Source organism: Tachypleus tridentatus, chromosome 4 (genome assembly GCF_004210375.1).
Source record: "Tachypleus tridentatus isolate NWPU-2018 chromosome 4, ASM421037v1, whole genome shotgun sequence".
Taxonomy (NCBI): Eukaryota; Metazoa; Arthropoda; class Merostomata; order Xiphosura; family Limulidae; genus Tachypleus; species Tachypleus tridentatus.
The window spans coordinates 99,843,678-99,857,147 of record NC_134828.1 but is presented as its reverse complement, the minus strand read 5'-3'; the positions used below and the strand labels follow the sequence as shown (position 1 = coordinate 99,857,147).

Here is a 13,470-nt window from a genome sequence, read left to right as displayed (position 1 = left end):
TGAAACAGAAACCTACTAGTTACTGTTCGAAAAACTTGTAATATCCCAAGTTGAAATAAACTAAACTAAATCTTCAAGTAATCAAAATAAATAAATGCAGCTACGTTGCTTGTAACTCCTGAATGTTTGAATGTTATTTTACTATGATATTGAAATAACTTTAGTTTATACAGTGGTACCTCGGTTCTCGAACTTAATCTGTTCCAGAAGGCTGTTCGAAAACTGAATCAATTTTTTCCATAAGAAATACTGTAAATTAAATTAATCCGTTACAGACCTCCAAAAATTACGAATTATGAAGCATTTTAAGTAAAAATATTGTTTATTTATACATGTATAATAATACTTACATGCATAAAGTCAACCACAAAAACTATAAACACAATAAAAAAACAATAAATGAAAATGTAACTGCACTTTACCTGTGCTGAGGAGAGCTGATGGCGTGAGTGAAAGGTGGTGAGTAACGTGGAGAGTAGGAGGGTTATTATTGTTTGGAAGGGGAGTCACCTTCCATAAAAACATCAGGTAACTCTCCTTCTGGGGTTCTTTCTCTCTTCTGTCTCTTTGCACCGCTACAATCTGCTTGAGACTCACTGGACCTATTTCTCAATAAAACCTTGTCTAATGAGGTTTGTTTCTGCCTGGCACCCTCCCTATTTCTCATCACACTATGTATGCCATTTCTCTTCCTGAAATTTTCAAACCACCCCCTACTAGTCTTAAAGGCATCACTTGTACCAGCACTCGTTGCAGAGGAGTTTTTCAGGAGGTCAGCATGCAACTGCTTTTCTTTCTCACAAATGATGGTCTCAGAAATGCTATCACCAGCTAACTGTTTTTCGTTTACCCAAATCAACAACAGTTTTTCTACCTCTTCCATTGTTTGTGATCTTTGTTTCGTAAGCACTGTCACTCCCTTTTGCAACATCAGCTCCTTTGATGACCACTTTATTTTTCAGTATAGTGCAGACTGTAGACTTCACCATACCAAACTGTGTAGCAAGGTCAGACACGCGAACACCACTCTCATACTTCGCTATGAGATCTTTTTTCACCTCTATTGTGACTCTACAAAGTTTTTATTTTGGTTTGCTGCTTTCATTATCCTTCTTTGACCCCATGGTGATTTATTTAATTAGAATGTTTAGAAAAACAACAAAAAAACAAAACAAAAATAAAAGCGAGAACGTTCACAGCAGATTTTAGCGGATGTGGACTGAGCGACAGGTGCGGGTAAAATGTTTTGGGGAAGCTTGGTGTGGGCCGAAAATGGTCGAAGGGTAGTTCGGGTCATCAGTCGGGTTATTTCGGGGGTTCGGGCCACGACAGCTTGGTTTGGGAACCGAGTTTATGTTCGACAACCGATACATTTTTTTCTTAAATGATATGTTCGAGAACCGAATTGTTCGAGAAGGGAGTCGTTCGAGAACCGATGTACCACTGTAATTCTAAAGTACAAAACTAAAATCATAATGGAAGTTAAGCTTAAAGGAAATGAACGAACCATGAAAATTCAATGTTAGACTGGCACGGCATTGCCAGGGGAAGGCCCGAGGATCGCAGGTTCGAATCCCCGTCACACCAAATATGCTCGCCCTTTCAGCCGTGAGAGCGTTATGATGTGACAGTCAATCCAACTATTCGTTGGTAAAAGAGTAGCCCAAGAGTTGGCGATGCTTGGTGATGATTAGCTGTCTTCTTTCTAGTCTTACAGTGCTAAATTAGGGATGCCTAACGCAGATAGCCATCATGCAGCTTTACACGAAGTTCAAAACAAACCAAACCACTGTTAGACTACGCAACACACGTTCGTAGATCTTAAATATATAGAAAAAAACAAACTTATAATAAGTTTTATTCTAAAAATCATAATATCTTCCCACACTGTAATATTCTAGATTTTCAACAATATAATCACCTAACGTAACATTCCTAACAGATTTTACAGGCCTCCAGTGGTTCAGCAATATGTCTGATAGTTTATAACACTAAAAACTTGGTTTCGATGTTTATGGTAAGCACAGTACAGATAGTCCATACCGTAGCTTTGCGCTTAACAGCAAACAAATGAAAGAGATTTAATGACTTTAAAGAAGACAAAAACAGATATTACAGAGCCTGTCACTGACATGTCCAAATTTTTAGAAAACAGAACTACAGCATAACACATTAAGTTCCATACTACCACACAAAGATTATGGAATTCAAGCTCATTAAAGCTTCTTTATGATTTATAATTCTAATAGAAATGAAGAAACTTTGGCACCGGAACACATGTTCATAAAATGATACACTCCAAAATTAAATGGTCTGTTTGAAGCTAAACACGATGTTACAGAATGGGCTATCTGTGCTTTGCCCACCACGGGTATCGAAACACCGTTTCTAGCGTTGGAAGTCTGCCGACATACCGCCGTACTGCTGTGACACAAAAATAAATGAAAAAAAAATTGGCACAAGCGGTCGTCTAACTTTAAACGATTTAATGTAACATTTCTTCAAACATTTTAATTACATTCAAACTAAAAAAAGTATTTATTAACGTTCTAATTTTTAACGAGTTGAACTGTAACACTAAAAAGTATATTACAATACTTTAAATTCAAAAGAAATTCTGTGACACATGTAACACTCAAACTTTAAACTAGATGGAATCCTCACTAGCTGCGGCACTTGAAATTCTTTCAGGCGGGGTAAGAGTAAATTATTCTAAAAGTCTTTTTTTCCTTTTTCCTTTTTATTGCCTATATTTTTGTGGCCATCAATACCAAGCGTGAGACGAGCGTATACATTTTTATTACTCATCACGACCTTCACCAACATACCCTCAAATTGAAATTATTTTATTCAGGATTATGGAAAATCAATCTGAAACATTGAGCGTGATCAAATAACTCAGTCAAAAGAGTTTGATCTCCCGAGTCCAAAAATATAATTATATCTCATATTGGTCAGTAGATGACGGAGCTATGAGGTAAAACTTTGTACTAGATAAAAACAAACAAACACATACAAATAAACTCGTAGCTGTTCTATGCTCCGCTATATGCCGAGGCTAGAAATAAAGTAAAGGAATTTTATCAACATTTTTAAAAATATTTTATCACTTCAAATTTCATAGAAATTAACTACTATATTAAAACACGGGAAATATAAGGCAAGAAATGAAACACTGTGCCTAATCCAAAACTGTAACACTTGAATCAAGAGGAAACAATGATAAAACTCCAATCCCAAAGAAAGAAACGAATATTATTATACATATTTGCACATTTTACATACAGAGCACTGATGGATTAAGTCAAGATAAATCTTATTAGAACAAGAATGCATACTTGGGTAAGATCTTTCACGGTCTATTAATATTTTAATTTAAAGGAAATTCAGCTGCTAGCCAACAACCTTAGAACGAGGTATTCCTTAAACCTACTCCAAAAACAATGGGTTCATTGTTTCTACTCACAGAACTACACATTGGCTTCAAATAGTTTATCTTTGTCTTGTGACGTTTCGGTCTAGATGAAGAAGCATCAAAATACGAAGTCGAAACGTCATAGTACCCAAAGAACAAGACATGTGGTCAACTACAACTTTAAATCTTAGAATAACATCTATAGAATATGATTTTCACATTAATTAATTAGATAACGCGTTTGATGTATATATTACAAAGATTGGTAGCCAAGTATACAGCGGTATATGATTAATGTCTCTTCAATTCTAACAAAAATTTCAGCGTTTCAAAATCAGCTGTTTTATTAGTATTAATAGAGACAGCTGCGTTTACCGGTATATAGTAGTCTTTGAAATCAAACTTAGGAATAATGGAAGTTCAGAAAATACATTTTAGAAGTATTCTTAACCGAGTATATCAACTTATTTATTTATTTATTGTAAAATTGTTGTAATTTCAACACCAGATAGTCTACGAATAAGAAACGTTCTACTACAGAGCAACAATGAGCACTATGTTGTTTTATACTAAAAAAAAAAAACTGTTTTCCAAGCTTGAATTAACATAAAAACAGCTCTTATTAATTCTGGGTACAGAAAATTAATTGTATTGTTCAACATTTTTAATGATGCAAATAAGTCTAAGGTTCAACAAATTGATATTGAAATACTAAGAACGACTGAGATTACAAAACACTGCATTTAGTTCACCTGTCCTGAAGTTTTTCTTGCGGTCTATCCTATACGTTTACATAAAAACCCGCCAATAATACCAAACAGCCATTGATGGTATAAACCTTACCATCACGTTTTACAATGAACATTATAACATGAACTTTCTGCTTACCTAGTCCGTGCAGCTGCGACATGTAGAGCTTTAGGAACCCATTATTGGTAGCTGTTCGAAGTGTATCCAGACAGTCGCTTCACAAAGTAAATCGTAACACAGGAAAACAGAATATCCCTCACACTCTCTCAGGAAAGGCTCGCGACACTCTTACAGATGTCTCTTTATTAGGCGCCATATTGAAAAGACACGTTCAATCAAATGTCACGAGGAATAAACTCGTTGCAGTGAGAGGACACTACAATACACACGCCACTCACATCAGTTTTCGCGGCACAATGCTTATTTCTTCTCAACAACTCGTAGTACCAAGAACGAGCGCCACCTTGTTGGATCATACCATTACATGAGCACGAGCCTCATCCAGTAAGCATCTCACGTTACGTGTAATGTTAAGAATACTGCATTAACTTTGAACATAGTCTAGCGTATCAGATAGTTGAAACATATGACACATCAAAGTAATCAAATACATTTGAGGGAATTACCTAATGTAACATTTATAAGACAAAAAATGAACTCTCATTTCTTCACTCACTGTCAAATTTAAATGTTTATTCTTCACCATTAAATCACTACACATGCTCATTAGCAAACATAATATTTTTATTGAATAATTATACAAGAAAGTCTTCCATCAAACTTACTTATTTTCTGTTTGCCTGATTTTAAGCACCAAAGCTATGAACGCGTGAGTGTCCGTTTTATCTAAAAATGGCAACAGATTTAATAGCTGAAATGTCGTTGTTGTTGTTTTGAATTAAGCACAAAGCTACACAATTGGGTGATCTGTGCTCTGCCCACCACGGGTATCAAAACCCAGATTTAAGCGTTGTAAATCCGCAAACATACAGCTGAGCCACTGGGGCAGCTGAAATGTAAAAAAATTAGCTTAATATGATAATAATAATTATTATGAAAATATGTCCACCCATTCAATATATTCCGTTTTTATCGTGTTTCTTTTTTAACACTCCTACGAAAAGTGGGGCCTAATAGGCCCCAGAGCAAAATGAAAGGTTATTAATATTAGGCTAATAATTTTGTATTTAAATGAAATTGCCATTTAAATCCATTAATGAATGGATTAACGAGATTCCCACTGTCCCTATCTACTATCTAGCGAAACCACAGCCAGGGGAACGGGTTTGGAGAAATCAGGACTAGAAACGTCTTTTCGTAGGAGTGTTAAGTGCGTCACATAATTTTTCAAATATTCTTGTTACCGAGTGCAAAGTTAACGAAACTGCAAGTAAAAGAAACGCGAGTCGTGAAAAAAATTGAAATAAATTTTAGAAAAAGTTAAAACAGACGCCCACTACAACCCTTACTAAATAAAAGGTCCAGCACCCGACTCGTAATCTGAGGGTCCAGGGTTCGAAACCCCATCACACCAAACATGCTTGCCCTTTCAGTCGTGGGGGCGTTGTACCAAACAATTGGTTGTTTGGTATTCGATCATCACCACAGCATATAAAGTACCGCGAAGCACTCCATTTACATTCATACACAAGTACCCAAACTTAGAAACATACGATATACTTTTGCATAATACACTAAATTATTTTACTAAACATTGGCATCAAGATGGTTTATTGTATGACCTCGATGGATACCACGTACATGATGAACATAGTCCTAAGTACCTCTCTCTTATGAATATGTATTTAAGAAATAGAAATTAAACAGGCCACCAAACACTAGACTTTTAGATTTAGTTTTACATACATATTTAATAAATATTTTCATATAATTAGATAAAAAACACATTAAACCATTGTAGACAATATATGGACATCGCCCTGAAAGCGGCCGGAGTGTGGATTACTCTGGCCCTCAAGCACTACAAATTCATTATAGTAGTAGCTGGAAACTGAAGTTAGGGAAAGAGGAAGAGATTTTTTTGCACCTGATCCTCCTGGGTAAATAATTATTAATATACCCTAATACCCATAGAGAAGAAGCGATAAATAGTACAACAATCAACTTAAACCAGTATGAATTATCAAATAATTACTAGACGGATGGTTATAATGATAGACATTTTGAATAATTTCAAATAGAAGCGGTTTCACCAAGAGTTCCATTACGTGATGCTTGGAAAATGTAATATTTTTTCCTGCCAAAAAAGCAAATACCAGTCATTTTAAAGATTTCTAAAATACTTCATTAATCAAAAAGTTGCTCCGTGTCTACTATATAACGTAAAACTGTATTTTAGCTTCAAAAGTATGGCACCACTATTCTTCTGGTTTGTGTATGTTTTCTTCTAGCAAAGCCACATCGGGCTTTCTGCTAAGTCCGTCCGGGGAAATAGAACCCCAGATTTTAGAGTTGTAAATCCGTAGACTTACCGCTGTACCAGCGAGGGGCCTAGTGATTCGTGGAACTAAATCTAATGAAAAGTATCACGAATCCTTTCCAAAGTCTTTTTTAATGCCGGGATTTCCATTGCTAGGAAGTTATGTAATCGAGGTTTCAGCCTTACACTTTTAAAAGACGAACATACAAAAATTTTGAAGTAACGATGGGAACGACACCTTGTTACGAACATTATATAATATCTTCTTTCAACTAACCTTTTCAATTTACCTATCAAAACAATAGTATGACGGCGGAAGCAAACAAGCATGACTTTCACCCAATTTCGACAGTAACTGTAGTGTGTATCCATTGGCCTTAAAAGAACACGACAATGATAATTATAGGTATGACTCTAAGTTGTTAAGTATGGAATGACGTGAGATCAGCTACTGTCAATAATTGGAGGTAATTATACAACACAAACTACTCTGACAGTATCTCCAATTTTGAAAACATTTATCATTCTTCGTGCAATGAGGATTTCGATATTTAACATGTTTAAGAAGCCCATACATCACTTTTGTGACACATACCACGTCTTATACATACTGTATGTAAGAGGATATATATAATAAATGGTTTGGTACATTAAATCATCCTGTAACAAAATTATGGTAAAATATATAATTTAAATCTTTATTAGATCCAAATTTGGACAATATTTTCTGTCTGTAAAGGTCTTATAATTAAAGGCTTGAAGTGTAAGAAAAAACCTTGCTACAGCCCTTCATCTTTTATTTTATCTTAATTCATGTATCTGACCAATTTATTATCGTACAAACGAAAAATAAAAAAAAAATTCCTCATGATACTGAAAATGTGTCATCTTGATGAAACCCCGTTTAAGATATTTCACTGATTTATTATTCTACAATCAGAACAAAATATTTTGGACGAAATGCTAACGTTACAGCAGTATCTCTCAAGATCACCCTGTCATAAAGACCAAGCATCATCTCCATAGCGGGAGTCACCTTTGAATGTCGATATGACAAAGTCAGGTTACTTAATTATGAAAAACATTTTATTTTACATGAAAATCATGTATTACCGGTGTAGTACAAGACACGCGCAGATTCAAGTATGCAAACAGTGTTTACATTTGATATGAAATAATTAACGCGTGTTGACTCTAGAAAAAATATGTTATAAATTTACAAATTATATGAACTTTCATGAGCTAATAAAGTTATACGTCTTAAATAGGTCAGTTTTATGGGTATGTATTTAAATAATTAAAAACAAATGAGAAGAATCACTTTTCATTACCATTTCATTAGTCTGGCGTTGTCTAATCTGCATACCGTAAAATATGTCCAATATTTGTTGTACATACATGAGAATCATTTCTACGGTATTTCATGTGAACTTGCACATATACAATTAGTAATGTCCAAAACATTTATACATCGATTACATTTAACTAATATTTCACACATATATTACAATTAAATATAACAAAATAGGTTTGTTTTGTTTTGGAATTTCGCACAAAGCTACTTGAGGGCTATCTGTGCTAGCCGTCCCTAATTCAGCAGTGTAAGACTAGAGGGAAGGCAGCTAGTCATCACCACCCACGCCAACTCTTGGGCTACTCTTTTACCAACGAATAGTTGGATTGACCGTCACATTATAACGCCCCCACGGCTGAAAGGACGAGGATGTTTGGCGCGACCGGGATGCGAACCCGTGACCCTCAGATTACGAGTCGCACGCCTTAACACGCTTGGTCATGCCGGGCCTAACAAAATAGGCACGCACTTATAGACTGTAATAAAACTTGGTTCGTTCTGTTATAAACACTCTTTTTTTATACGCATCACGGTTATACTAATGCGTGTTGTTGTTTTTTGTTCTTCAAGTAACACAAAATATTTTGAGTCACTTGTACTGAATACTGGTTATTTACCATGATGACCCTGACAGCTCAAGGATTCTGGACTTGAAGGGGCCACCTGCAAGAGTTTAATCTCTCATGTAATTCTGAGAATGGGGCTACTGACAGTATTAGACCTGTCTTTGAAGATTTTCCCGGATAAGCGACAACGTCACTGATGAGAATAGTCTTGTCTTAAGCCAAACAAATTATCCAAATTTCCTCTCTCGTCCATTAAACGGAGTGATATATTTAATAAACTTCCACCTTGACACTCTGTGATAACATCAAAAGTGAATGTTCACATAACTTATATCTATAGACATTATTTTGACTGCGTCTCCGTATAGCCTGATTGGCCAGAAGGCGACATTAGAATGTCATGAACGATTATTTGATCTTATGCGAGTTCTTAATATTGTCATAATTTCAAATGAAAATCTGTCAAACTACCGTGCTGACTTACGTAAGTGGAATATCTTCAAAAATAGAAGACTCGCATATATACTTTGAAACTAGATGTAACCATCGACGCCAGTTCAATGTCGTCACTACGTCCACTGCAATGATACCCACTGTAACTTAATATATTACGTCAAAAAGGGTTTAACTCCTTTAGAATTTAATACCTTCCGCCTTCGACTCTTAGTTACGGTATCCCAGTTAATGGCATAGCATGTGTTCCCTTTCGTTCTTTAGAGTCGTGACTTAGATCGACGACAATCACTCTCAGCCATTTTACACTGTCTGACACTTCGAAATTCAGCAAACAGCATAGGCGGCTGCATTTGTACTTACTCCTCAATGACGAAAAGTAGTGGCTGGCTGATCTAGTGTTATTTATATCTATGGTATATTAAATATCTTGCGAAATAGGCATGAGAACTGCAACACTGTACGTTATTTCCTTTAAAAAAACACATATGTAACAAACTCAGTCACATGTTTTCGGAATTTTTGTAAATATTATACAAAAGTTTGTTTGTTTTTGAATTTCGAGCAAACCTATGCGAGGGCTATCTGCGCTAGCCGTCCCTACTTTAGCAGTGTAAGACTAGAGGGAAGGCAGCTAGTCATCACCACCCACCGTCGAATCTTGGGCTACTCTGTTACCAACGAATAGTGGGATTGGCAGTCGCATTATAACACTCCCACCGCTGAAAGGGCAAGCATGTTTGGTGCGACAGGGATTGGAACTCGCGACCCTCGGATTACAAGTCGAGTGCCTTAACTACTTGGCCATGCTGGGACTGTGACCCTCAGGTTAAGAGTGGAGCGACCTTTCACAACCTACAACAAACCAAGGACTTTGTTTCCTTGTTTAGAAGTAAGCACAAAGCTTCCCAATAGGCTAATTGTGCTGTACTCATCACGAGTATCGAAACCCGATTTTTAGCGGCATGAGTCCGCAGGCATACCGCTTATGCTACTGGGGTGAACCAAGGACTACCAGCTTCCTGTTAAAATGGATTGACAACCAATATATTCAATGTGTGTTGAGTTAACTCAGAACCATTCAAAGATGAAGGTTAGAAACGAATAGCCCTAACTTTCCCAATAGCACAACAGTAAAGTTGTAGGTTTGCATCGCTAAAAACGAGTTTCGACACCCATGGTAGGCTAAGCACAAATAGCCCATTGTGATTTACAACTAACCAGTCATAGTGCTTATCTTGAATCATCTACAAGTAGATTATCGCCGATAATTGAGAGATACGTTAGTCCTATCAACGTAATAAAAATGTTTTCATGAGCCAATTCATAATCGTAAATTGTTAAAATAAGATTGTGTGAGCTATGAGATACAAAGTAACTACTTAAATATATTACACAACACTCGAAAATCACACATTTCATAAAATTAAACAATTTCGTAACAAGTCCTTGGACTGACGTTGACATCGCAAAAGATGTATTGCCTAAAAACGTACATGCAATACCAAATATTATTATTTATAGCCTTAGCCTGGATGTCCAGATTATGTCACTTATAACACGATAATGCTAAGTATGTGTAGTGCAAGAATAGACAAATAATGTGTTATGTAGAAAATTGAAATTGGCCTCCTTCATATATAATTCTGAAACCCTGAATCGCGCCATTTGAATTGAATTGTATTCATGATGACATTTGCTAGACTTCTTCCTTTCGGGACGGGTCCCGGCCATTCTTTCCGGTGCTGCCTTTGCCTCCACACAAGTCAACATTTAGAGAAACATCCTCCACCCAAAAAAAAAGAGTTTAAAAAATAATAATTAAAATAAAAAACAACAAAAAAAAACACTTATTCCTAATAACAATTCACGAAAGGGGATGAAGAGGAACCACAACGTTCCTGAACACCCCAGTTGGAGAGAGAACTCTTCTGATTTCTCTCTCTCTGACTAAACCCCTGCCACGTTAGTTTGAGTTTTGTTTGAGTTTTAATTCTGAAACATTCCGATACACAATGAATTTATAGCGACAGATTACCATGTGATATGGTCTGCAAATTTAAAGTCGTTTTTTTTTAATAAGGTTTTTCTAACACATAAAAATACTGTGTAATTCCACAACAAAATTTTGAGTTACTTGTTCAAGCACGTAGTCAGGGCTGGGGTTGTTTCACGTATAACTTTACTGCCCAGGGTGAAAAATAAATAAATCAGAAACATGTAATGCTTCCTTTATCATCATTGAAAACAAACATTTCTAGTAAATTTTCTCAAGGCGTACAAAATTAATTATATAATGAGACGCCATCATCAAAGACAGTGAAAAAATGTTAATAGGCGAGCAAAATCTCCAATGCGAATGAGGGGATTTGTTCGCTCCCCCAAATTACCACTGGATACAGACATGACACACCTAAGCAAACAATACAAAAACATGTGACACGGTTTCTTACAACGATTTATCTATTAAATTTATCTGTTGTCTCCGCAACTTTTAGATGATATCTCACCATAGGGAAATTTATCACATATACCATTTTCACCCTTTAGTAGTTCTATGATACATCTCTTTCATTATAAGAAAAGTACACCGTTGTACTGAACACTTCTAATTTAGTTGTTTTTTGTACCTAAATAGAATAATAAACTGTCTAAATATCCCATTCAAATCTGATAACACAGAACAGTACTAAAATGTGAGACTGTAAAACTTATACACGATAACTTATGTTATTCTTGCGTAGGTCGATGTTGATAATTGATTTTGGAATATATTAAGCACCATTGTGAAATTAACTTTAATATTAAATACGTATTTACTGAACTACCTTTCTGTCGATTCTGGCTTAACCATATTTGTTTTTATCCAAATTTTCACTGGCCGAACTTCAAATAAATGCACACTTTAAGGATTTAATACAACTTGTATTACCTAGATCCTCTGAAAACATTTACGTTTATTAGATAGCTAGTTTGTTTGTAATGAAGCACAATGCAAAATAATGGGCTATCTTGCTTTGACCACCACCAGTATCGAAATACAGTTTCTAGCGTTTTAAGTCCGCAGACATGACGCTGTGCCAGTCGGGTGTCGCTAGTTAACATGTACACTCGCTCAATGCACAAGACAGACAATTGACTCCTGAGGAATGACATAGAAGTCAAATACAAATGTTAAACCTCCTATGCCACTCATGGTGCCCGAAGGTTCCGGTAAAATGGAACAGGAATAACATGGGAGCTCCTTAGGAGTAACGTAAATCCAAACTTTGAACTCCCTTCGACACTTCAGGAAGCGTCCTAATAATAATAGCGAAATTTGATTGAGATCCGTCAAAAACTAAAAGCGTGAAAGGTGGATAAGTATATGTACAGTGATCCTCTAAGTAAACTTACAGGGTGTGCGAATAAGATCCTTAGACGCTCTCAACAGGGCCTAAAGGTCGAGGCCGGTCAAAAAATTGTAGGCTTAACAACCGGACACATAAAGTACTACTTTACATATACACATAAATATACATACAACATGTGTTTGGCTTTAAGACTCGCGATTGTAACAACAATAAAATAAACTACTTGACAGCTTCCAGCAATGACAGTACATGTTCACTGCCAAGCTTCTGATTACCGTTGATTAACAGATACACGGTGCATTTTCATTAACGTATTACAATTGAAGAGAGCCTAGTCACTTCATTGGCAAAAATTGTGTTTAAAATATAATGTAAAAACGGCTGGTTTGGGTTGAGAACATTTTGTACATAGAGGAGAGAACAAAGTTACCGTAGATCAATTTATTTTAATCTTATCTGAAAGAATTTCAATTTGAATGTAAGCTGGAAAAGATCCTGGTAAGTAATAAAATTGAATCAGATATACGCACACCCCCAATTTGGTAATGCTGGCACACAAAAATATATCTAATAAAAAAAGAGGAAACAAAGGTTCATGGATAAATTCACTCTAATCTTGCCTAAAAAAAATTCAAGTGCCGCGGCTATTGAAAATTACCTTTTGTTTTATTCTGTACCTGCTACACACAATATTTCGTTACATCAGAATTATTCTTGTATTATACACGGCACTGATTTCAAATAAAATGCCTCCTTATTTTCAATGGGAATGAACAGTAAAACAATTCACTACCAACCAGTTATGCCCGTTGGAAAATGTTCATAGCTTTGAATATGAAGAAGGATGCTAGTAGAACCGACTAATATATTACACTGGAAAAAGAAAATCACATTTGTTTCGTAGTAAACAACAAATCTCAAAGTAGCTTAATTTTCGATTATATATATCCGGTGAATGACAGATTTAATAGTTTAAATAATTCCATGTTACAAAAGGCACACAAAATAACAATGAGAGAAACGATGGCCACACCCATTTGGAGACTTCATCGGATCAAAACCACCAAGTGTTGTAATGTGAACTCTCCCATTCCTACCTTACTTCCATACTCACTACTACTACCTTATTTTTATGTAAA

At 35.7% G+C, this 13,470-nt stretch overlaps 1 protein-coding gene and 1 long non-coding RNA gene across 4 annotated transcripts in view; one reads left to right on the top strand and one right to left on the bottom strand.

Annotated features, from left to right (window-relative positions):
• The window catches only part of LOC143249764 (unconventional myosin-Ia-like), a 224,206-nt gene extending 219,531 nt beyond the window's left edge, over positions 1-4,675 (bottom strand). The window contains exon 1 of one of the 2 annotated variants that reach the window (XM_076500153.1): positions 4,304-4,675. The gene's annotated coding sequence lies outside the window, so the exon portion shown is untranslated. The remainder of the gene's footprint in view (positions 1-4,303) is intronic. The other variant, XM_076500149.1, reaches the window with a different exon arrangement.
• Positions 1-13,470, top strand: part of LOC143249765 (uncharacterized) — a 53,086-nt gene that overhangs the window by 24,685 nt on the left and 14,931 nt on the right. The window lies entirely within an intron of this gene.